This window comes from Euprymna scolopes, chromosome 14, assembly GCF_053919585.1.
Source record: "Euprymna scolopes isolate OS-2025 chromosome 14, ASM5391958v1, whole genome shotgun sequence".
NCBI classification, from domain to species: domain Eukaryota; kingdom Metazoa; phylum Mollusca; class Cephalopoda; order Sepiida; family Sepiolidae; genus Euprymna; species Euprymna scolopes.
In genome coordinates, this window is record NC_136495.1 from 12,279,340 (window position 1) to 12,307,031 (window position 27,692).

Below are 27,692 nucleotides of genomic sequence, written 5' to 3' on the forward strand. Positions count from 1 at the left end.
TTTTAAGGTGTCAAAATTGGGGTTTAATTTACAAAAGATTTTACCATTGCGGTCTCTACCAAATTACTCAGCCAATTTTTGGTATAAAAATTTGACATTTTACACAATGTGTATTCAGACATGAGGCAACATTTTTTATCGATATTTTGGCCGAGAATTTGGCGTTCAAGGGGGCAAAGTTAAAAAGATGTTACTTTGCGGTATCTAGCAAACCATAATTTTTGATCTAAAACTATTGTAAAGGGTATTCAGACATGCAACAGGTTTTTAATCAGTTTTGGGGCGAACATGTTGCTGCCAAGAGGTCAAAGTTGAAAAGGTGTACATTTTCAATGTCACGTGTTTAGACCCAAAATTGTTTGGTAGGGTTCTCAAAAGTCAAAATCGATCAGAAAGATGTTCCCACATCTTAGTACACTCTATACCAAATTTCGAGCCTGTAGACTTAAAATGGGCAGAGCTACTTCATAGGGAAATGTACACAGACAGACACACATACAGACACGTTAACTTATATATATATATATATATATATATATATATATATATATATATATGATTAAAATTCAAATGTGCAGTAACAAATATGACAATAATTGCAACTTTTCATTCAATTTTATTTTCTTTTATTTCATTTTGATTAATCGGGCTACTGTTCTCATCTTATGTCTAATGTTCACAACGTTTCGGTCGAAGTAACCTCCGACCCTGTGCAGGTGTATCATGTCCGTCCACTCGAAGAATTGGAAGGAATTTCGAGCGGACCCCTTTGTTACAAGAAAAGGGTCCCCTTTTCCTGTAAGTAAGAAGAACATTACCTACGTGAAAAGGAGATTGGTATAAACCGAGATTCGAACTTTTTAAGCAAGGTTCAAAATAGATTCAGAAAGTGAAATGTTCGGATTTCGCATTGTTCAATTTCATATAAAATAGTGTAGATATATTTGTTTGTAAAAATAATTTAAATGTTCAATTATTTTATGAACGTTGAATTAAAATATGGTCAACTAGAGAATAATGAACAATACCATTTAAAACATATAGAAAAATAAGTTAAGTTGAAAAATAGGTTAGTGAGAATTCTTTGTCGGCAGAAATGGTTTGGGAACATGTGCCGAGCTACGCGAGACGATCACGTGTAGAGTCATACATGTGACGTCATAGAAGAAAGGGAATTTCTCAATATAGAAGCTAGTTTTAGTCAGATCTAGAGGAAGACAGGGGCCAGTCGAGTCTGGATCGAAGTCAGCACAGGCAGCCGGATAGAGTTCACTTGAGGAAACGGGGTAGAAAATTAAGCATGTAAAAACGACTTTGAATTCCTTGACGGCATCATCATTCGACTGGTCGATCTGATAATAAGGAAGTTATCATCATCTATATGTCTATAAAAGTGAACGTGTCTGTCTGTCTGTGTGTCTGTCTGTGTACATTTCCCTACGCAATAACTCTGGCAATTTTTAGTCTATAGACGCGAAATTTGAAATACAGTGTACTGAGATTTGGGAAAATCGATGTGACGGGTGCCAGCCAGACATTTGGCTGTTAAGGGGTCAAATTTCAACGATTTGACCTTTAAGAACTCTACCAAACTCCTCCGACAATTTTGGGTCTAGACACTTGAAATTTTAGATATAGGTTCCTTGAACCTGGATTTAACTTAATAAAGTGATTTGAGCCCGAAAGTATAAATTTTAAGGGGTCATAATAGGGGTCAAAGTTTTAAAAAATTAACCATTTTTTTTGTTTTTTTGCTTTTTTTGCACAGCATACACCTCCAAACACCCGAGCAACGCCGGGCACCCCTGTATTTTATAAAACTGCCATCATTGTACAACAAAACGTAATGTGTAATCCTTAATATGAACTTGTCTCCCTCATCATTATTAATGAACTATGTATAGCCCATCCTAAGTAATGTGTCTCCCTATCATAAGTAATGATTATCCTCCCCTCATGTGTTATAAGAATTGATCACCCCCTCTCTTCTCCCTAACTATATGTGTTAAGAAGAAACACCCCAAAAACTGTATGAATTTATCTTCTCCCTCATCAATATGAATACCCCCACCTTATCTCCTGTAATATGAAACAACCGGCTACACAACATCTATAATTTGGTGGCCGTGACCACTTTTATTCAACAAGAATAAATTAAAAAAGAAAGAACTTCGCGTGACTACGGGAAGGCAACGTAAGAATTTTAAAAAAAAGACCAAAGAAATAATGCTAGACGAAATAAAAAAAAAATAATAATTAAGAAGAAAAAAGAAGAGATGCGAACACACACACATACGTACAGTGTCAAAAAAAAAAAGAAAAAAAGATAGAAATACACACATACACACAATAAAAAAGGGAAAACATACACTTTCACAAGAAAAAATGTGTTGATATGCTGGAATAAAAAAACAACAGTCGTAGAGATAAATAGAACAAATATACGAAACAGTTGTAAAAACAAGTACTATGCGTGATTCATTGATAAATCAATTGTTTATTTTAAAATATATACACGCATACACACACATAAAAGGTCAAATAAAAAAATGTGTTTTGATATGTGACTTTTCAGTGTGTGATAACATGACAGGTGACTTTATTTACTTCACGGGGGAAGCATTCTCTTTTTTCGTAATCCAAGCTAAGAAAAAAGTCTTAAGTAATTCGCAATTGTATTTTTCGGTCGCCCACACTGAGGATTGAACCTTCAACCTTCAGGAGAATATCACTTTTTACAAATGGTTTTTCAAAGTACACTAACCACTGCGCAACGGGTTAGACAGAAACATTCTCGAGTTCGACAAGATACACGTGAAGAAGGCCGAAGTTTGCATCGACCAACACGAGAACGGAAGACAGAAGAATCCAAATAATACGAATAACCAATCCTCATCTCAAATATTCAGAAACAGCATTCTAAATGTTAATATATATATATATATGTGTGTGTGTGTGTGTGTGTGCGTGTGTGTGTGTGTATGTATGTATGTATGTATGTATGCATGTATGCATGTGTGTGTGTGTTTATTTTAACTAATATTATTTTAATATCAACGTGTATATTTATTTTCACTTAGAGTCTTAAGTATTGCTATATAAATACATCGGACGCATAATTAGAAGCGCGGATTCTTGTCGGCATTGACTTCAAAATCCATAACCACCATCAGTGGCAGAACAACTTTATAACAGGAACGATAGATATATGTTGGTATAAATATTTGCAATTGTATGGGTGTTTTTGACCCTGCAGCTAAGGTTACTTAGGTTTGTAGAACATACAAACACGTTGGGAATTATTAAATGGTCATAGAAGAAAAAATCCATATATTTTTAACATGTATGAATATTATTACTTAGAGTAGGTTTAGATAACTACCTATGCATTTTTATATGTGTTCAGAGGAAAGAGCGGAGAAGAGAGAAACAGAGATTCCTATAACTTTTAAATGTTTATAATCTTTTAACGTGCCTTTATATTTTTACGTCTTTTAGAATTTATATACATCTTAATCATATTTCCCGTACATCCATTGTTAATATCTCTTATATATATATATATATATATATATATATATATATATATATATATATATATATATATACATGTGTATGTAGATAAATACAATGGATATTATTGTACAAATAGAGTAAATATATTCAGTGCACGTGGTCTTACCATGAGAAATAAGTACTCTGTTGTTTGTGTCTCTTGCGTCTATTATCTTACTACCTTTATCTTTTACAAATTCATTGATTGCTTCACCTTGGAAAATATTAACCTGGAATAACTATATATATATATATATATATATATATATATATATATATATATATATATATATATAGGGTGACCCTCAAAAACGGGCCCCAAATCTAATTAGGCCCCGTTTCTTAGTGTTTTGCCCGAATGAATTAAACTTTGGTCATAACTAGTTTATTATATTCAAAACATCACATCAAAACACTGTGGCCTTTTTTCTCCGTTCAACAACATATGTTCTAGATATCTTCCATTTAGCTTTTGTTTTTGTTTTTGTTTTGTTTTTTTTCGTCACCCTGTATATATATATTCGCTAAATTCAGCCACTCTTATTAGTCGTAGACGACGAAACACGAGCCAGTGGATAGTTTTATTTGAAAAACAATATATATATATATATATATATATATATATATATATATATATATATATATATATATATATATATATAAATGGCTCCCAATGTGGAGGTACCAAGTGGGTTAAATGGAAAATTATTTTCAACTCGCAATTAGATAAAAATGCACTTTCGTAATAATTGAATTCATTCAAAAACGTATCGCAAAAACCAAAACAAATAACATCTAAATAAATCGCGATACGTTCAAACAGTCAGCGAGATGAATCAGATTAAGAGATAAGGTTCATTACTGTGAGGGCCTATTTCGAATATCGCTAGATTCAGCCACTCTGATGAGACGTAGATGACGAAATACGTGTCAGTTGATAATTATTTTTTTTTTCTAAAACAATACATATATATATATAATTTATATTTATTCATATATCTATCTATATATAATTATATATAATTTATATATATGTATATATATATATATATAATTATATCTATATATGTATGTAGGTATCTATGTACGGCATAATCGCGTTGACACACCAGTTCTCGTCAGATTACTGACATTAAGCAACGTTGAGCCTGACTAGAGCCAGATGAGTAACCATGTGGATATTATAAGCGCTGTATGTGATTTCTGCTTACCTCTGCATTGTTACCTGTCGTCCTGAACCTCCATTTGCCACTGGTATTCAACTATGTCGATTCAGGAGAGGTGTGGTTGAGATGGTACAATTCTTGCAAGAAAAATATCAAGCTAAGGCACTATGACAGTGGATATCCATAGCCTATGAAGACTGAAGGAAGCCTTATAGCAATAAAATAATTGTGTTGTATTTTTATTATAATACACACAAAACATTTAATAAAAGTGCTAATATATATGGGTTTGAAGACTTTAGTATGCGTTTATAATGTAATATTTTATTATAACATGTTTGAATAATTTTATACGTGTTAATATACTGATGTTGTTGTAGCTTTATTGATATATTTTGAAATAGATATATCTTAAACTAGTATTGCATGTTACTGTTACTGTTCATTAAATATCGTTTTCATTATTAGTGGTATGGCGTAACATATTATTTGGCTGTTGGTTACCATAGCAAATTTTTCGTCGTTGCCACCTTTATAAATTGTAGCGGAAATATCGCTCGCATGTCATATTATTATTGTTATAATGAGAGTTTACAGAAGTGATGCTCTTTGCCGTGCTAGGGATGGTAATATTTCGCTTACGACATTAGCCCTAAATTATGTCGTTTTTTTTGTCTGATTTTTCTGTTTATTTACTTAATTGCGTCTTTTATTTGATTCTTGTGATTTACTCAATTTAAGAAGGTAATAATGTGTTTTATTCATTGTTTACAATGTCTATGATATTGAACACAAATAATATATATATAATTTCAAACCAAAGCCTGGGAAAGTCATGGATTACGTAAAAAAACTAGGAGCATGAGAAGTCATATAGTTACGATTAAACTTTAAAAAATTAAAGGACTAGTTGTTAATACTGGAAGAACTCAACAAGATATTATACTAAAAAATTAAAACATTAAATATGTATACAAACACACACACAGACACACGCAGACAAACATATATACATATATATATATATATATATATATATATATATATAAAAGTGAACGTGTCTGTGTGTCTGTGTATCTGGTTGTCTGTCTGCCTGTGTGTCTGTGTACATTTTCCTTCACAATAACTCTGTCAATACTCAGTCTACAGACTCGAAATTTGATATACTGAGATTTGGGGAAAATCTATGTGATCAGTTTTCGGCCAGAAATTTGGGTGTTAAGGTCTCAACGTTCAACGATGTGACTTTTGAGAACTCTACCAAACTCCTCCGACAATTTGGCGTCTTAAAACTTGAAATTTTAGATATATATTTTTGGGCATGTATCTAACTTAATAATGTAATTTGAGCCCAAAACAATAAATATTAAGGGCTAATAAAAGGGGTCAAAGTTAAAAAAATTGACCTTTTTTTTCTCAGCATAAACCTCCAAAGAGCCCGGTAACGCCGGGCCAAAATGCTAGTATATATATATATATATATATATATATATATATATATATATATATATATATATATATATATATGTGTGTGTGTGTGTGTATATATATATAAATATGTATATATATATATATATATATCAGATAACATATTATTATCTAAGACAGAAACACACAGACGCATTGAGACACACACACACACACATTATATATATATATATATATATATATATATATATATATATATATACATATATAGTCATCACGTTTCCAAGTGTGCTTTGAATTCAATTATGTTTTCCATATGTATGTTTCCATATGCATGTAGCAGTAGTTGTCTTTTTCTTATGTTTCTCAAATGCAATTTCTACTACATTAAACATAAAAAATATCGTTGTCAGTAGGATTTATTCAGTGCGCTTTCGCTATTCAATAAAGCAGCAATACCAACTTCATAAAATGAAATACAAATAATAACTGTTTTAACTCCGTCTTCTTGTTAAGGTAACACATCTGATAACTTTGCAGTTCATTGTCTTTCTTCAGGAAATCTCATACAAATGCTTTAATTCCCATAATAATAATATTTAAATAAGGAGTTACCTGAAATAATTGAGTATTTACTGTTAAATAATTACATATGTATGTGAGAGTATTTAAATTATGCAAAGTGATTTACAACACTTGTTCTTCATAAAACAAAGACTAAAGAATGAAATTACCAATTTCCTTATCGAATGGGTTTTCGAAGAATTTCTGTTTTCTTCAAAGGAGACACGGTAATCAAAGAATTTATATAGACTTGCTATAATAGAAATATACATAAATGCAAAAAACTATATTCGTATTGATGTATTTTTTTTACAAAGGAGTCACCATTTATCAAGGTCCGACGGCCACCCGAGGGTAAAAGTTAATGAGTGTACGGTAGTCAATGGAAAATGTCGTAATAATCGTAAGTAGTAAAACTTGGTAAATGAGATTACTTAAGCGAGCAGCTCATCAAGCACTTGTTCAAGTTCTACTTGAAGACGACCATATTGTAGTCAGCTCGAAAGAAGGATAACGGAACAGAGTTCCACAGATGCGCAGTTCTAAGAAAGGGGCTTTGTTTATTGAATCCACGTTTAGGTTTAGACACAGATAAAAATTGGGGAAGATTATTAATATTGATTTCAGCTAGACGGGTGTTTTTCTCGTCTGTGGGAAAGAGGTTGCGGGTGAGAGAAAAAGGCCTTCCCTAATAGGCTACTGTGTCTATTTTGAAGACTCAGGACTGAAAAAAGATGCTTCTAACAGTTTCTTGTCAGATGGTTTATTATGCACATGTAGTTATATCGTAATATCTTATATATTTTCTTCTATAAATTAACACATAACCGTTTTATGCTTGCAGAATCTACAGTGTTGAGATAACTTTTTAAACCATCGCATGATTCGAACATCAGAGCACAAGTTATCATTAACTCAATTTCGAATGCTCCAACCAAATGATGTCATTACCAACTGTTATATAATTAATGCAAAAATTAATCTGATCCGTCTAAAATCTTGCAAACATAGTCATTCGTTTGATGACTGTTCAGCAAATCTTGTAGAAAAGAACTTGCATTTTATAGCTTAGATTAAGCGACTTTCTATTATTTTTCATTCAAAGAATCGGCGATAAGGAAGCTATAAAGAATGATTTGATAAATATAATTATTCACATACGCATACGTTTCATCATCGAGAAATTTCATTTGGGGATAACTATTTAAACAAAACGCACCATTCGAACCCAGAAACAAAATTACTTTTAACTCAATTTCGTAGAAAGAAATATTATTTTTCACTTTAATTTTTTTTAGAAGCAGCGAACTTTAAATTCAAATAAATGATAGAAACTTATTTGTATGTTTCAAACATATTATTTATTACAACGATTGATATCTTTTAATTTACAATTTCCTTTAATATAATTAGAACCAGGACGTACTTAAAAATCTCGAACTATTACACTCATTAAAAGCATGTAGTATTGTTCAAACCAACCTATGCTTTATGGAGTCTATGGACCTTCCAAACTATTTGCGAGTGTTGACAAGATGCATGCAATCCTACTGTCATTTTTAAGAGTGTTCTTTAAGTTCACACATGAAACGATACTAAAATCAGCCAATAAAGAAAGGTTTCGATATGAAAAGCTTCTAAACACGTCACAGGCAGCGGAAATATTCGAATAAATAAAGTGTATTTTAAATACTATTATCTCCTAATTGAAATTTGACAGATAAATAGGATACGAATATAATTTTTCCCGTGGTGTTCACTAGGCCATTACAAAGTTTGTTCGCTTTTCTGTGTTTCATCTTCCTTTCAATTAATTAAGAACCGATCACACCTATTCTCTCTCAAATGGGTTTTGTTCGATACCTATTCAATTCTATATGTTAATTGCAAGGATTGCATGTTATTTTGAAAGGAAGCTATTATTATATTTCGAGTAAAGAAATGTAAAGTGTTTATTGTTTTTAAATATATTTTTTATATTTTACATATAATGTTTAGAAGTATGTGTAAGCCTTTATGTATTCTTTTCGAATTGGCTGGTTAAGAAATTTTCAATTAACAGCAAAAGTAATTGCCAGTTTACACACACACATGCATATATGTCTATCTTTATATATATATATAAATATATATATATATATGTATATGCATATACATACGTACATACATGTATATACATATATATATATTATATATATATATATTGATAGATAGATAGATATATAGATAAATAGATAGATAGAAAATGTACTACTGTAGGCTATGTGAGTTCAAATAATTCGTCGCCAGTGTTGTATGATTTATGCTGGTAGTAATTGAGAAAAGACAGTGGTATAATTCATTCACGCTTTTCTGCTTCTGACGCACATCCATGCAAAGGGAATGCTTGCTTAGAGTCTCATGCCTCATTATATGCTACAGAAAGTAAGAGAACTTTCAAACCATGAATGCGTGATTCGCAATCGCCTCCGATCTTTTTGGAAGGAATGAGAATGCAGTTTCGAAACGCCGTTCGTATAATCAATGTTTAACAGTACAAAACGTGAATTTATTTAAAGAAAATAGCCGGCAAAACCCGAAGGGCCCCTTTCGCCAACAAATTCATAAGGAATTAATCGTAGTCTGTGCAAAAAAATTTAAAGTAAGAGCAGCTACTTAAGTAAGAAGCATACCATAGATTTATTCGGCATAAGTCTTGTACAAACAGACAAAATTATATAGAAGCTAGGAATAATTATAAGTAAGAAGTAGTAACAGCTAAGAGTGAATATACTGAAACCACCAAAAAACGCATTAAAGCTCATAAATTAGGAACTCGTGATTTCTGGGAAATCTACAATAGTGTAGTGAATAATGGGCAATCAACACTACCCCAACTATCCAACAATCATAAGGTTGTTTGCACACCAACTGAGAAAACTAACATGCTTTCCTGTCAGAAAGCCATTCCCTCTCTGATTTTTCTCTGCGGACAGAAACCACAATAGATTATCTGGAAATCACCCCTTTCCAATATCATGATAGCATAAAGAACCTAGACATCTCAAAAGCATGTGGACCTGATCTCATTCCCGTCGTGCCATAAAAAAGGCTCCGCTGCGATTGCTCCAGTTCTCTCTAAACTCCGTAAAAAATGCCTTAACGAATTTTGTTTTCCTCGCTGCTGGAAAAATGCTTCTATGATACCAGTTTACAAAACCTTTGACGAAAGAACTGACCCATTAAATTATCGCCCAATTAGTCTCCTTCCTCTTTTCGTCAAAATATTGGAGTCCTTAATTAATCAAGCTCTAGTCCACCACCTTACAGCTGCTAAACATCTGTCTGATCACCGGTAAAACTCTTAGCAAGCTGTTTCTATTGCAGATATTCTAACTGTAATCTCTGAACGTTTATACCAAGCACTGGATAAGGCAGTAGCCCTAGATATATCTAAGGCTTTTGACAGGGTATGGCACAATGATCTTCTCATGAAAATGAAATCCCATCGTATTACTGGACGAATGCTAAGCATAATTAGATCCTTATTAAATGAGGGAAGAATTCGGTTGTTCTCGATGGGCGTACGCCCAAATGTTTGATATGATGCGGGTATAGCTCATGGATCTATCCTTGGACCTGTATTATTTCTGATATTCATAAATGACTTACCTGATAAAATTGTCTATGAGATGGATATAGTTGCGCACGACATCACGCCCTATAGCAGGCACGTGGGAAAACCTCATGAGCACATATCCAAGGTAATGGCAGTAACCCTAGAAGAAGACCTTCGATCTTTAGTGGAACAGAGTTAACAAATCGATCGTAAGGTTCAAAGCTGCCAAGACACCGCTTGTTTCCTTTAATAATTACATGAAATCTTACCAACGAATAATAGCTATGGCTGGAGATACTTTACCTGGAAGTGCTTCGTTCACGCCCCTTGGCTTAACGTTCACAAGAAACATCAGTTCAAATAGATACATGGAGATCATTGCTAAGGCTGCTACAAAGAAGGTGGGCTATCTCTACCCTGCTAGACAGTTACTTATGCTTGAAAGTATCATGTACGTCTACAAGGTTAGAATCCACCCATGTGTGAAGTACTGCTGTTATATTTGGGCTTCTACGTGTTCTACTAGTGTCTCGCTCCTGGACAAGGTCCAAATGAGAGCCGGCAACATAATAGGTACCAATCTGTCATCTAAGCTTCAGCCTCTGCCCCATCGACAGAATGTTGCAAGCCTCTCCCTGTTTTACAGATATTTTAATGGTGGATGTTCTGACGAACTACAAACCCTTGTACTCTCTCGACGAAAATACACCCAACAAACCCGACAAGCAGCAAAGTCCTACCCCTACACAGTCGATATCTACTCTAATAGCTTCTTCACTAGAACTACTAGCCTTGTGAAATTTCTTCGGGGTTCTTACATTTCACAAGCTTACACCATATGTGGACTTCCTTTTAAATCATTTGCTGGACTTAAATGTCATCTACGGCATACATACAATGTTAAGTAGAAAAAAAGTAGAATCTCGTATCTAAAAATCCATGATACACATAATTGTATATATATATATGTGTGTGTGTGTATATATATATACACACACATATATATATATATATATATAGATAGATAGATAGATAGATAGATAGATAGATACCATTTATATGTAAACATATATAAGGCGATAGAGGAGCAAGAGAAACGGAGGGTAATACATAACCAAGAGGGCAATTATTTCGCATGGGAAGACTAAATGCTAAAATATTAAAGCTGATACACAAAATATATTTGCTCCATATGTGCCACAATTTCCATTGTCTCCACTCGCATACACATATGCCTATATATATATATATATATATATATATATATATATATATATATACACACACATATATGTGCCTATATATATAATTATATATACACACACACACATATATATAATACCTAATATATATATATATATATATATATATATATTAGGTATGTATGAGGTAGTTCGGAGAATATAAATATGATCATAATATTAGATGTATATACGTATGCAAACCTGTGGTTATATGGAGGCAGGTGAAAAGATTATAAACATATAAAAATTACAGGAATCTCTGTTTTTCTCATTTTCGCTCGCTTTCCTCCTTTTGCCTTCTTTTCAAAAATAATAAATATAAAAATACATAAGTAGTTATCTAAAAGTTACTCCAAGTAATATTTTCCAAATATAAGTTTTCGCATTAATATTGCAGCTAAGGTTTGTAGAACTAATCACTTATAGATGTAAGAAGATATGTGTTCAATAGACATTAGTAGTTTATCATTCAGAAAATATACATTCAATGCACGTTAACACCTACACAGACGTAGACAAGTAAGTGTGTGGAAATATTTATATAAGCATACATCTGTCGCGTGATTTATATAGTTGTTTTGCCGCTGAATTTGTTATGAAAAAGAGACCCCAGTAAGTAAGTAAGCAAAAGTAGTTAATTTTTAAAATAGTATAAGGAAAAGCCTAGAATCGAACCCAGTATAAAAGAATGGAAAATCGCTCTAACTCCGATATAATTTTTTTTTTTTTTATTACATTTTCACCCCAAACAAGGCACATTGCCACTTTGGTGTAGGGGGCTACTATCAGGGGAAACATCTACTGGGGCACTATGTAGGGATTAGGGCAGCGAGATGTTGGTTCACGTTGCACTTGAACTTATGCATGTCAGTACAGTTGGGGAAGCAGTGACCTGGAATGGAATTCCAAAGTCTAGCAGTTCTGGGGAAGAAACTACTGGAGTAGAAAGATCTTTTACATCTAGGGATCTCTACAGTGTGGGCGTGGGATTTTGCAGCTTGTCGGGTCTGTCGAGGGTGTTCACGTCGTGGGGGCACAAGTGCTTGCAGTTCTTCAGAGCATTCACCATTATAATACTTGTAGAACAGGCAGAGGGATGCAACGTTTCGACGATGGGACAGAGGCTGAAGTTTTGATGCCAGTTTAGGGCCTATCAGATTTGCGACTCTCTTTTGAACCCTGTCAAGGAGAGAGAGACTAGTAGCCGATGCACCGGCCCAAATATGACAGCAATACTCCATACATGGGCGAATAGTGGCCTCATAGAGGTACAGGATACTTTCGGGTGTTAGAAGTTTTCTAGCACGGTAGAGAGAGCCCACCTTCCTCGCAGCGGCCCTGGCAATGCCCTCGATGTAATTGTTCCAGCTCATAATATTTAATTATTTGCGAGAACAACGCCAATCGTTCTGCATCCCTAGCATTTCAATCTCTATTATCTTTTAACATTTGCCTACTGAGTTCGATTGTAGTCTTGTCTTAATATCATTGTCAAACTCCTTCAGTTCTGCATTCTTACTTACTGAGGTATCTCCCTTTTCCTAACAAATTGATGGAAGTGTTGAGATTTTGTAAGTCAATGCCGACAAAAATCAAAACACGTAATTATGTTTATATATAATAACGTATGACTCTCGGTAAAAGGAAAACAAGATCTACACGTTGATATTAAAACAATATTAGTTAAAATGATACACACACAAATATATATATATATATATATATGTATATATATATATATATATATATATATATATATATATACATACAATTATTTACTTTAATAATTAAGTACCGACAGACACTAGTTTTCATCCTTTCGGGAGTCAGGAGTTTCACGATTAACACCGGTCGATAGATTCGAACCTGGAAGAAGAAGCCATTTCTGACTCCATTAGCAAGGACCCAATATATTCGGCTCTCGTTAACCGCGAGGAATATTGTTGAAATTAAAACATTTATTTTTAAATGTTTTAATCTCTGTCAGAGTGATCTAATCATTACATGATGATTGGCGAATGCAAGCGCAATTGACCGATTTATTTCCACTAAAAATGCTCACCGATAAGAAACGAGGTTTTTAAAGGGGCTTACATAATTATTACTATTAGTATTAAATACCTACAGACACTAGTGTTTCATCCTTCAGGTATCATCAGTGCAGGGTGTGTGTATATGTAATATATATATATATATATATATATATATATATATATATATATATATATATATATATATATATATATACAGTATAACCCCTACAATTTGAACATCCGCTTCGTTCAAATTAGAGGACGCTGTTCAAGTTTCGTGATAAAAAATGTACTGCAGTTAACTTTAATTTTCTATCTATATTGATCATTCATTTTCTGCTATGACGTTATGCACATGTCCAAGAACGTGCTCAACCCACGTGGCCTAACTTACGTGGCTTAGACGTGCATGGTTCGCACATGTCCAAACCATTTCTGCAGACAAAGACTTATTTTAACCTATTTTTCGACCTAACTTATTTTTCAACATATTTAAATTTGCTATTGTTCGTTCTGTTTACTGACCTTATTTTAATTCACTTTTCATTAAAAATAATTGAACAATCAAACTCCTTTTCAAATAACATATCTAAACTATATTATGTGAAAACTGAACAATGCTAAAATTCAATTGCTAACCCTATTCATGAACCTTGCTTACGAGGTTCGAATCTCGGTCCATCTAATCTCATTTTTACTTATCTAATGTTTTTCTTACTTACAAGAAAAGGGAGACCTTTCTTGTGAATCCCTCTACTTCTCATTTTCACAAAATGTACGTATTTTAAAATTCTAGTACATTTTTCTATATCTATACAGCCAGCTGGCTTAGAAAGATCAACCTCTACAAAAAAAAAACTTCTTTAGTCAACCCTTTTTAAATGACTTCATATTATTTTAGAACATACTCTCTCTCTGATCTTCCTGGATTTACTTTTTGGGGTGTAGCATATTCCTCCTATGATTCACGTCAGCTACTTCATCTAGCCACCCTTACGATGTAACTAAGGTCTCATTTTCCCTCTCTCGAAATCGACGACTTCTTTCGTCCAAAAGTGTCCTGGTCGTTTCTTTCGCCTGGTTGTTCTACTAATTATGGCTTTGTTTCATTTTGTAACTATCTTATCTTTTGGGGACATACTCACAGCTCATTTACTTAAATCTTTGTGGTTGGCTTCCAATTATTAAGATATACATTTTCATCAGACTGATTCGCTTGGATTACATTGCTTGGACCCTTGGAACTTGACGAAGACTTAGAAAACATCACCCTTAACTAAATAACCTCCATCCTTGCGCCACATACACTACTTGCGCACTAAATTCTAACTATGACCCAATTTCTGTGATTTTTCTTTTTTTCTCGTCAGAGCGTCCAAGATTCCGCAGAGATATCCCGCATCCCTGCATGTCTAAAAAATATAAGGTTATATCTTCTTACGTACTTATGGTATATTTTACTTTTCTCTCACCTCATAAGGTTATATGTGATTTGCCTGTGGTACTGACTCTTATAATCCTTTTTGTACTCTAAGAATTTCTCGTATTCTTTACGCCTGCATTTTTAATCTATTGCGCCAAGACTTATCATTCTGCTTAGAGCCATTACTTGCGGCCTGCTTTTATAAGCACCCAATTTCGCAGCATCCATTATTTTTTCGAACAGGGCATTTCTAATGCTCACCTGAAAAGCTACACATCTTGCGACAAATGTTTATCCACATTAAAATAAATAACAAAAACCCATTATCAAAAAGAAGATGTCTTTCTTTCGGCTTATCACATCTGAAAAAACTCAAAATACCCGTTTACGTTATTTTCTATTTTGTCCCTCTCTAAAATTCTAACATATTTCTAGGCCAACCATCTGTCTCAAATAATGTTTCATTTTATTTTTCTATAACTTGGTTCATTCCATTTTAATTATCTACCTAATTATAACTTTGAATTCCCGATGGTAAAAATACAATAACATTGCACATACATTTAAGACAGTTTACAATATCATAAAAACATTTTCGAAAAATACATTAATTCATTATACTCAAGCATATTTAGATTAATGCAGATTTTGTATTTATTATTATATTATATTGGATCTAATATGTAGAAAATATTTAAAAAGTTTAATAAAAATATCCCGTGCGTTATCCCTGAGAATAGAAACAAAAACCATTACCTTACGATTTACTTTTTTCTTATGACGTTAAATCCTGAGCTATGAAGACATGTGTGTTTCAAGGAACAAATTAAAACATGAACACATAGCTATTAATTTACGCTTGCCATCGTTCGACCTCATCTATGCCAATTCGATTTTTATTTTATTTTCACACTTTTGCACAGATCCCCCCCACGAAAAACCAAATAAATAGTTTCGCGTAGGTCCGAATACCCTATATATAAAGTTTCATGTCTGAAGACAAAAAATTGATAGAGGAGTTCCGTAGGCAATTATTAAAAATCAAATATATATATATATATATATATATATATATATATATATATATATATATATATATATATATATATATACGCATACATAAATATAAATATAGAAATGTGGTTGTATAAACTATAATCTTTTCACGCAAATATGACGCAAGTATAAATCATGTAGAATTTGCATGAATATAATTAAACTATCTTTTTAGAGATGACTTACATAGATCATTAGGAGATGAACGAAATTCATCGACCCATATAGAACAAAGAGTTATTCTTCTGTTAAATAAATAGAAAAAAAAGTGTTTAATATAATATCAATGCAAAAAACAAATTTATAAGATTATATATATATATATATATATATAATACTAACACTCTATGGATCTTGTATGTTTGCAATCAGATTTCCGGTTTTCAACATCCGGTTGCGCATGCGTAAATAGCAACGTCTTCAATCCGTTATTCCAATTCCGGAATTTTTATATCGCTTTTAATACAAACAATTTCATTTAATTTGATCAAATAGTTTTTTTTTTTTTTAACGGCTAAAAACATTCAACTTCGTAAAGTCTGTCGCAGTTTCAAAAAAACTTCTCCCTTTTAAAAAACAAAAGTAAACAAACAAGAAAAACAACACTCATTATTAATAGAAGCAGCGGCGGTGAAAGGAAACACCTTTCACTTCCCCTCTAATAGATTTCAACACTCCTACTCCCTCTGTTTTCGTTACGTACGCGAGAAATCTTTAATTCATGTCATTATAAATAAATAATTTTATAAAATCAACCGTAGTTTTTTTTTTTTTTTAACGGCTAAAAACATTCAACTTCGTAAAGTCTGTCGCAGTTTCAAAAAAACTTCTCCCTTTTAAAAAACAAAAGTAAACAAACAAGAAAAACAACACTCATTATTAATAGAAGCAGCGGCGGTGAAAGAAAACACCTCTCACTTTCACTCTCATAGATTTCAACACTCCTACTCCCTCTGTTTTCGTTACGTACGCGAGAAATAGTTACGTGTATGTGTGAGAGAGAGAAAAAGGGAGCGATGTAAAACTGGATAGAGTTATCCCCCTTAACTAATGCAGACCTTTTTACTAGAGGGCGTTATTACAAAAAAAATTCTTTTTCTTCTTCCCATGTATCCGTTATATACGAAGTTGAATCTTAGTAACATAGGCAGAAAAGTTATTTTGTCATCAACATTTGTTGGTGGTCCACGATATATGATGGAAAGATGTCAAGATGCTATGATGTATGTTAGAAAATATGGGACTGCAACTTACTTCATCACAATGACATGCAATCTAAATTGGCCTGAGATTAAGGATAATCTCATTGAGAACCAATTTCCTCACGATCGACCAGACATAATTGCAAGAATGTTTGATTTAAAAAGAACACTTTTCATTAAATATTTAACAGGAACACAAGGTCTGTTGGGTAATTGTATTGCCTACGTTATAAGTGTTGAATACCAGAAAAGAGGTTTACCACACCTACATTGCCTGCTATGGATGGAAGAAGAATCTAAACCCAGACCCCAGAATTATGATGATTTTGTTCAAGCTGAAATACCAAATAAAGTCGAACATCCAGAAGAACATGAATTGGTATTGACGCATATGATACATGGACCAAACTGCAACAGTACATCTCTGTGCTGGAAAAATGGGAGCTGTTCAAAGAGGTACCCAAAACCATATAGTGATGAAACAAGATGTGGATATGATTCCTACCTTATTTATAGGCGAAGGTCACCAGAAATGGGAGGTCATCAAGGCTATAAAGAAGGTAGAAATGAACCTATAACTTCCAAATGGGTTGTACCTTACAACATGACTCTCTTGAAGTTATTTAATTGTCACTTAAATGTAGAAATATGCACTTCTGTAAAATCCATTAAATATGTAATGAAATATACATTAAAGGGAAGCGATCAGGCAGTTTTCAGTGTAAGCAAAGACGAAATTAAGCAATACTTGACAGGAAGATATATTGGACCATCAGAAGCAGTTTCGATGATACTGGGATTTCCAATTCATGTTAGAGAACCTGCAGTTGTTCGTCTTCAGATACATCTCCCTGATCAACATATGATCTATATTCAAAGGACAAGCAACAGAGACCTTAATAGAAATGCTTCTTGCACAACTCTAACAGAGTTTTTCAATATTTGCCAGAATGATGAATTTGCCAGAACACTCTATTACTCGGATGTCCCAAAATACTATGTGTGGCAAAATAAGAAATGGCAAAGAAGAAAAATGGGTAGAAGAATAGTTGACCACCCAGGAGTTTTTGAAGCAAATATTCTTGGTCGTATGTACACAGTCTCACCAAATAGTGGTGAATTGTACTTTTTGCGGCTACTACTTCACCATGTAAAAGGACCTAATTCTTTTGAATCTCTGCGAACTGTAGCAGGTCATATATGCCCATTATTTAAAACTGCTTGCAAAGAAAGAGGATTACTGCTTCATGACAACCACTGCATACAAACAATAGAGGATGCAGATAAAACGAGAATGCCAAGAGCGATAAGGGATCTGTTCATTGTGATACTTTTAAACACAGAATGTTCAAATTCTCTTGAGTTGTGGGAAAGATTTTCCAACTCCATGGCAATGGATTACTACAATGCAATGCAAATCCAAGTCAACAATCAGAACATGGTCAATAAAAATGCCATCAACAACACGTTGAGGTACATAAATGATAAACTTTGTGCTGCTGACAAATCACTGCAAGATTTTGGATTGCCTTTGCCTCAGAATTTACCTAATGTGATTCACATAAATAGAGCCATAATGGATGAGCAAAGTTACAATATAGCAGAGCAAATGACATATGTAAAGACACATCAACATTTATTAAATGACGAACAATCGATCATCTACAACTTTATATGCAGTTGCTTAAATACAGACTCTTCTTCATTGATTTTCATCGATGCTCCAGGAGGCACAGGAAAGACCTTCTTTATAAAACTTCTTCTTTCAAAAGTAAGGAGCTTAGGACAAATTGCACTGGCTGTAGCATCATCAGGTATTGCTGCAACATTGATGCCTGGTGGTCGCACTGCTCATTCCAGATTCAAGCTTCCTCTCAATGTAAGAGAAAATGATGTTTGTAATTTTGATAAACAATCAGAAACAGCCAACTTGATAAGGGCAGCAAAACTTATTATTTGGGACGAATGTCCAATGATCAGAAGGGAGAGTTTAGAGACGTTCGATAGGACTCTCAAGGATATATGTGGAAACAATGTAACATTCGGAGGGATATTGACGGTGTGCAGTGGTGACTTCAGGCAACTACTACCAGTCATAAAAAGAGGAAATGATGCTGACATTTACAATGCTTGCATCAAAGAGTCGTTTTTGTGGCGTAAATTTAAGAAATTTTATTTAAAACAAAACATGAGAGTTCAAGATGATGATGATGAATACTCTAAATTTATTATAAAGATCGGTGAAGACAAACTTGAAAAAAATGAAAATGGTGAGATTGAACTGCCTGAAGATTTGATAATCCGTGCAGATAATGTTGACCAATGCATTGAATACATTTATCCTTCGTTTGACAATCTAGAAATGTTTGCGGAAAATTGCATATTAGTACCATTTAATGATACAGTTAGAGCAATAAATCATAATTGTATTGAAAAATTTCCTGGACAAGTCAAAGAATATTTGTCATTTAATTCTGTTCTTGAAGGAACAGAAGCTACACATTACCCAACAGAATTTCTTGATTCGATAGAGTTATCAGGATTACCTCCACATAAACTTGAACTCAAGAAAGGAGCTCCAATCATATGTATGAGGAATATTGAACGACCACGCTTATGTAATGGTACAAGACTAATAATAGAGGAGCTGTATAATAATTTGATTGTTGCTAAAATTATTGCATCACAGTTTGAAGGAGAAATCGTTTTAATTCCAAGATTGAAAATGGTCTTATCTGAAGGTGACAATATTCCGTTTGCCAGAGTCCAGCTTCCTATACAATTAGCATTTGCTATGACTATTCATAAGTCTCAAGGACAGACCTTACATAAAGTTTTAGTTTATCTAGACAAACCTGTCTTTCAACATGGTCAACTATATGTTGCACTCAGTAGAGTTAAGCGAAAGGAAAACATAAAAGTTTTTTTAAAACACTCAAATTGTACAAAAAATGTTGTAAATAGAAAAGTATTGTCTTAGTTTTAGTGACCTTATTATTAGCATATGAATACAATATTTATTTTCTGTACAATAAGTGCTTAAGCACCCGTGCTTTTCAGCGATACATATTCAATAAAATAAATTGATTAATATAATTAATCTTGATATAAGAGAGTTAGAACCTAATAAGAAGTCTCAATTAAGCAAAAGGATAACAAAAGTTTTCTTTAAAAAAAATTAATTGTACAAAAAATGTAAATAGAAAAGAATTGTCTTAATTTTATTGACCTTATTATTAACATACAAATTAAATATTTTACACAATGGGTACTGAATGTTTGCTTAAATTAAATGAAAAAAGTTACATTTTATTTTCATTTTCTATTTAAAAAGCCATTATTAACATGTGGAGAGTGTTTTTTTTATTATTCTGTACTTTCAACTAACAATTTCATTTAAAAGATGATATATCAAAATTTGAATTTAACTATAATAAGGATTATGATACCTGTTCAGTGCATATTTACCTATAAGTATGACCAACCACTTATAATTCAGTAACTGTAATTTAAAAAAAAATAACAATTATAATAAACAGAACGACTCATAGAAATCTATCGATATTCTTTTTTCATTTAATATACTTTCATAGAAATGCTTCTGTTATGTAAAAAAAAAACTATTTTCTTTATGCCACAAGTGTCACGCTCATACATGAATTCCATAGCTAATATAACGTACTGACCCAACGGGTCACGGGTGGTCTAGTATATATTTAAATGGTTAATAATGCTGATTTGTACATATTCCGATGTACCAAAAAAACGAATGAGCCGATCAAGTTTTTAATATATTCTCACAGTAACACGGTTGTGAACTATTTATAGGGTGCACATCCCAACACTTAATCCAACACTTTTTTATATTATATAAATAATATTTTATTATTGTAGGTTAGTATTGTAAACGGGTCTTATGCATAACATTTCGAGATGTGTTAAATATTTCAATTTTTAAAGTGATCCGTTTGTGCGCGTGAAAGATGATAAGATGCCTGTTTTTCGTATGCTTACTAAGTAACGAGGTGAGTTTGTGTGACTTTATCATTTATTTTTTCATTTAAGGAGTGACCGCGATACAATCTAATGAATAGTATGATACTTTCAAAAGAAAAAAAAAACATTAAAATAAAATCTAAATGTTAAAACTCACCTTGCAGACGATGAGTGTTCCACTAGTATATATATATATATATATATATATATATATATATATATATATATATATATATATATATATATATTAAGGAAGGAATATCGATTGATTTGAATGGTACGTATTTGTCTTATTCGTTGGCTGATGTTCAGTTTGCATAATTACATGTTTTGAGGTTATTAGATTAACGTGCGTGCGCCAGTATTTGGTTCATCCGCTGTCGGACGGGGTAACCACCACGTGTCTTTAGATCAAATCTTTAATAACAGACCAGCTTGCACTTTTCACTAACGGTAGACTCGTCTACCACTCAACTCCTTTGACAGACCTCTGCTTAACTCTGTCTACAAAGGTATATATTTCTGCATTATTTTTGTAACTAGTTGTTTTTCACTTGTGATGTCCAATTTTCTTTCTTTCGTCTCTCTTCATCGATAGTCTTTGGTATATGTAACCAAAAAGATTAAACTGTCTCTTCTTAAAATGGTAAAGAAATCACACGAACCGGCGATCATGTTCTATAACGAAAGTAAAAAATACTACAACCTTTCGAGTCATGAAGATTGTAAAATTGCAACATCTATCAACGTTGATATATATATATATATATATATATATATATATATATATATATATATATATATTTATATATATATATATTTATATATATATTCATTTATTTATTTATAAGGGTCAATAGATATTGGATTTTTACATTCTAATATATATACATAATCAGAGGATTTGTTTAGGTTTTTGTAGCGGGATTAACAGCTTCTAAATGCTGCTGTTTTCATTTGTTTTCTATCTTAGCGTTTTTAAAGAGTTACAAGCTCTTTGTATTACATATAAATATAAATATATATATATATATATATATATATATATATATATATATATATATATATAAATGTGTTTGTGTGTGAATGTATCGCCTCCTTATTTTTATGGCACATATTCTTATTTATTATTGTTAAATATTATTACCTGCATAAAAATTACAGGTATGGACATGAATGTTTCCACCTCTCAGCTTTCATCAGCAGTGGCCAGGATCGAACTTACGGCACCAGCATTCATATTATGGTGTTCTAGCACAGTGCTACTATGACTTAAAACTAACGCAAGCGGTTTATATCGTTGTTACATTAAGATTTGCTGTTGTTGATGATTTTAGCGACATTAACAGCTTTAAAATGTGTTTATTAATTTATTTAAACACTTTTTGTTATCCATATATATATATATATATATATATATATATATATATATATATATATATATATATATATAGGGGATTTTTAGAATATTATTCAAACATAATGGGGAAAAGAAAACGAACATAAATACATTTTTTACCGATTTTTTTTTATTTGAAGATTTGTTAGGATGATTTATTTGAAGAAATAACATATGACTTCGATATTTTTAAATATTTTATTGTTGCTGTAATTTGACATTAATTTCTTTTCTTTTTCTCTCGCACGAAAAATAACATCAGGATTCGAACTATGTTTAGTATTTAAAGGATAGAATAACTGTTTTTTAAGCGACATATGTGCCTTTCTGTTCCGTTTTCGAATGGATGTAGTTGTCAGAAGTTCAAAATGCTGGATGTATATATGAAATTAAATGAGCGTTTTTTTGTTGTTTTATTTATTGATTTGTTAGTTTTTATTTTATTATCGATATAATTTTCTGTAATGAGAATTAATTAAACTGTATGTAGATTTAAGTTTTGTTATTTTAATATACGTTTACTAATTAAAGGAGATAAATTGTAGCAGCTGTAAAATTGTTTACTTGTATATGAGTTTGTAATGAACGCTAATTCAAAAGTGTCCGTCGAGATGTATTTAAATTTAATTTAATGAGTTTAACTTGTTTTAAATTCAAAGGATAATCATGTGTGAATAATGGATTCAATGAGTTTTTATATCTCTTTCAAAATGATTACATCTTTTCTGAAATTTTCTTTGTGTTTTATCAACGAATATGTGATATCAAAAAGCCATTTAATGTAAGATGCTAAAACAAATTAAAAAAATTATATCGCAAAGAGAGATCACTGCTGGCTTTAGTGTAAGAAGTGTAAGCAGAAAGTGTTCCACATTTTTGCATTTTTAAAGCTAGTGTAGTAGGAGATAGTATCTATATATTAATACGATAGCGTGTGTGTGTTCTTTTGTGTGTCACACTTACATTCAGGTCGTTTAATTGTTATGTTCTCCTACTTCTTGTTATAAATAATTTTACTAAGAATTCTTCATAGGTTTTTGTTTCGGTTTCGATTATGGCTGAAGGAACTCAAGTTATATATATATATATATATATATATATATATATATATATATATATATATATGTATATATATATATATATATAATGAAAATTACAATTGAATTTTCCAAAATGATCCAAGATGGTACAATTAAAGTAAATTATGAATATTAAAGAATTAATATTCATAAAATTATCTCAGCGAGATATAAAAGCTCGATAAAACCAAATAGGAAATAGACCCGATAATATGAGCAAACAGTTAATAAAATATGTTAAAAAACACTTTGAAGTGGGTTAAAAACATATTTAATCTGAAAAGGAAACACTAGATAAATGGATAGCCCTTAATCCGCTGAATTTCGAAGAAATGCTAGCCTTCTCATCAGAGGGTAGGAATTAGCAAAATCGGGATCGGATTTTGCATGCAGAAGTATTTGATGAAACCACAAGTAAGTCAAAGATCTTACTTGAAAACAAAAAAAGTGAAGCAGAGGGAATATGATAAAGAAAAAGGTGATTACACACGAATGGATAGTCTGGTAGAAGATAAAAAGTCCAGTGACGGTAAAATACAAATGTAAAACTTCAAAAAAGTTAAAAGAATTTCCATTTGTACAAGTAAAATCCAAGGAAATCCCGTAATTGGAAGAATATGGTCCATAATAATCCAACGGCAGACATCCATGGAATAATTCACAAAAATATGTACAAGGAAAAAAAGAAAAGATTCCCATAATATTAATAAAAGAAAAATAAGATGTAATTTTCACTCTACTTATATATATATATATATATATATATATATATATATATATATATATATATATATATATATGTATATATATATATACTTTCATAAGTTTTTATTTCGGTTTCGATTCAAGCTAATGCACCCAAGTCATACGGATATATTGTTTTTATTTTAGAAATCGCAACTTCATAACATATAAAAATCGATAGAATATTAACTCTATAATATTATATACGAAATCTGCAAGAATCAAAATATCATATTTAAGCGTACTTTACGATCGGGCTTTACCGGGCGTTTGTGCTAGCTTAGATAAATACTTTTGCAGTTTTAACAAAAAAGCTAAAATAATATCAGAGCGTCTCCATTTACACTGAAAATCTACAGAATGCCAACATTAAGATATTACATGTACTTCCGTACATTCATATCTGATTTACATCTGCACTCCATGTTTAAAAAGGATGTGTCCTCTATAGTATCAGATCTGACCGAATGGTTAATTGCAGGCATAGACCAATTCATACCATCTAAAAAATTCCAACAAAAACCTAACAGCCAGCCATGGTTCTCCCCAGAATGTGCTGCTGCTATCGCGCACAGAAATCACTTTTTCCATAGCTACCAACGTAATAGATGCACTGAGACTAAAGCTGCTTTTAGGTCTGCCAGCAACCACTGTAAAAGAGTAATAAAAAATGCAAGAGAGCTATATGCCCAGTCTGTTAAATCCAAGGTAGCTGATCAGCGGCTTGGATCCCACCAGTTTTGGCAAATAACAAATAGGATCCTGAACAGAAGTGTGCGTTCTATCCCAACCATTATCAATGGACCAGAGGTCATCTCATCAGCATCAGACAAGGCCAAACTATTTGCAAAGAACTTTGCAGCTAATTCTACCCTATGCGACGAAGGCCATCAACTCCCCATATTTCCTCCTATAACACAGAACAAGCTAGGTAACATACAAATATCCGTGCATGAGGTCGCCAAGCTAATAAAGAACCTAGATTCCAGTAAAGCAACTGGCCCTGATGGCATCCCAATTATAGTGTTTAAAAAGCTTCAACCAGAACTTGCTCCCATACTTACGAAACTATTTAAGCGCTGCCTTAAGGAGAAGTGCTTTCCGACTCCCTGGAAGACCTCATCAGTTTGCCCTGTATTTAAGAATTCAGGTGATAAGTCATCTCCCTCTCAATACAGACCAATAAGTCTCCTGTGTGTTATGAGTAAGTAGCTGGAATCCATATTAAATAGAGAAGTAGTCAACCACCTCAGCAGGAATAACCTTCTTAGTGACACACAATATGGTTTCCGCTCTTCAGGATCTACCGCAGATGTGCTGACGGTTATATTCCACAGGATTAGTGAATCTCTTGACAAAGGCTTCCTTTCTAGGGCAATTGCTCTCGACATATCAAAGGCCTTCGACAAGGTATGGCATAAGGGTCTACTTCACAAGATTTCCAGCTACGGTATAACTGGAAATGTTTTCTCAATCATTAAATCATTTCTCTCCGATAGGCTCATAAGAGTAGTGGTAGAGGGACAAAAATCGGAGGCCTGCAATATAAATGCTGGAGTCCCTCAGGGGTCAATCCTGGGCCCAACTCTCTTCCTGATCTACATCACTGACCTCCCTAAACACATACTTAAATCATTCGTTGACATCTATGCTGATGACACGACCATCTACGGCAACACATCAAACGCTGTAAATGACAAAGTTCTCTCTGATTCTCTCACCTCTGATCTCGAGTGCGTGGTTCAGTGGGGGAAGAGGTGGCTGGTTACCTTTAATGCATCCAAAACCAAACTGCTATCCTTACATCATCAACGCTCTGATCCCCATCTGGCATCAATTGTGATGGATGGTTCTCGTCTGGGTGAGGCCCCGTGTTTTGACAAGCTTCTTGGTTTGATCTTTACTCCTGATCTGAAATGGAACACGTACATCAAGTCTGTTGCCAAGGTCGCTGGAAAGATGGTGGGATCCTTCTACCGCTCCAGAAGATATCTCACTACGGATTCCATTCTCTATCTATATAAAAGCCAAGTACGTCCAAGGATGGAATACTGTTGCCATATCTGGGCAGGAGCTGCTAAAAACAGCCTATCCTGCCTTGATAGAGTACAAAATAGACTTCGTGGCTTAGTGGGGGATGCCCTTTTCTCTACCCTGCAACCTCTCTACCACAGAAGAGATGTTGCGAGCCTGTCCTTGTTTTATCGTTATTTCCATGGCAGATGCTCGTCTGAACTCCAATCTCTGGTCCCCCCTCGCCAATCTTTCACGAAAAACACCCGTCTAGCTGAATCCACCGTGAAAAATTTCCCCCACTCTATATCTGTGCTTAAATCAAAACGCAGATTCCATGAACAAAGCTTCTTTGTTAGAACTGCACGCCTGTGGAACTCTGTTCCGTCTGCCTGCTTCCCTCCGGACTACAACTTGGATGTCTTCAAGTCCAATGTTAACACATTCATAATGAACAACCCCCTTAAGTAAACATTTCAGCAAATCTCCTCACTAACGTAATGTACTTGCAATAACCCTTATCCATGAGTGGCTTCCGGGCCTTGATAAGTGGTGATCACTGTGTAAAAAAAAAAAATGAACGAGACCCTATGTTGAATGTCGACGTCGTTGAATATCAAAGCATCTAATTGATGAAAACCACTATACAAAGGAAGCGTCAAACTTGCTGGAACAAACTATCCAAAACATTCCGAAGAACCCATGTCGTAGTTGTGCTAATAGAAAATACCTGTGGTTAATATCATCACGTCTATGAGAATAAGAATGCAAATAAAAAGTGGGGATTTATCAAATTTAACATGCTTTTTGGACTTCATCAACAACCCTCGTATATGAGAATGGTTCACCAACATACATATGACAACAAATCCTACAAAATCTGATAGTAGAGTTGTAGCGAATTAGAATTGTCTGAGATATGAGAAAGTGTGTGAAGCGTTACAGAGAACGGGCACTATAAGATGTAGAACAAGTAATGTATCTAATGCACATACTCAATGAATAACTTACTGTGCGTGAAAAATTGAAGAGTATGAAGGTGGATTTCTCTTCAAGAACAAAGCTATAGATGGTTGTTTTAAAACGAAACGGGATCCTTTCTATTTCAACAAACTTACTAACTAGGTAGGATTCCAATCAAATCCAGTGTTTTACCGCAAGGAAACATAAAACGATGATTTACTCTTAAAGA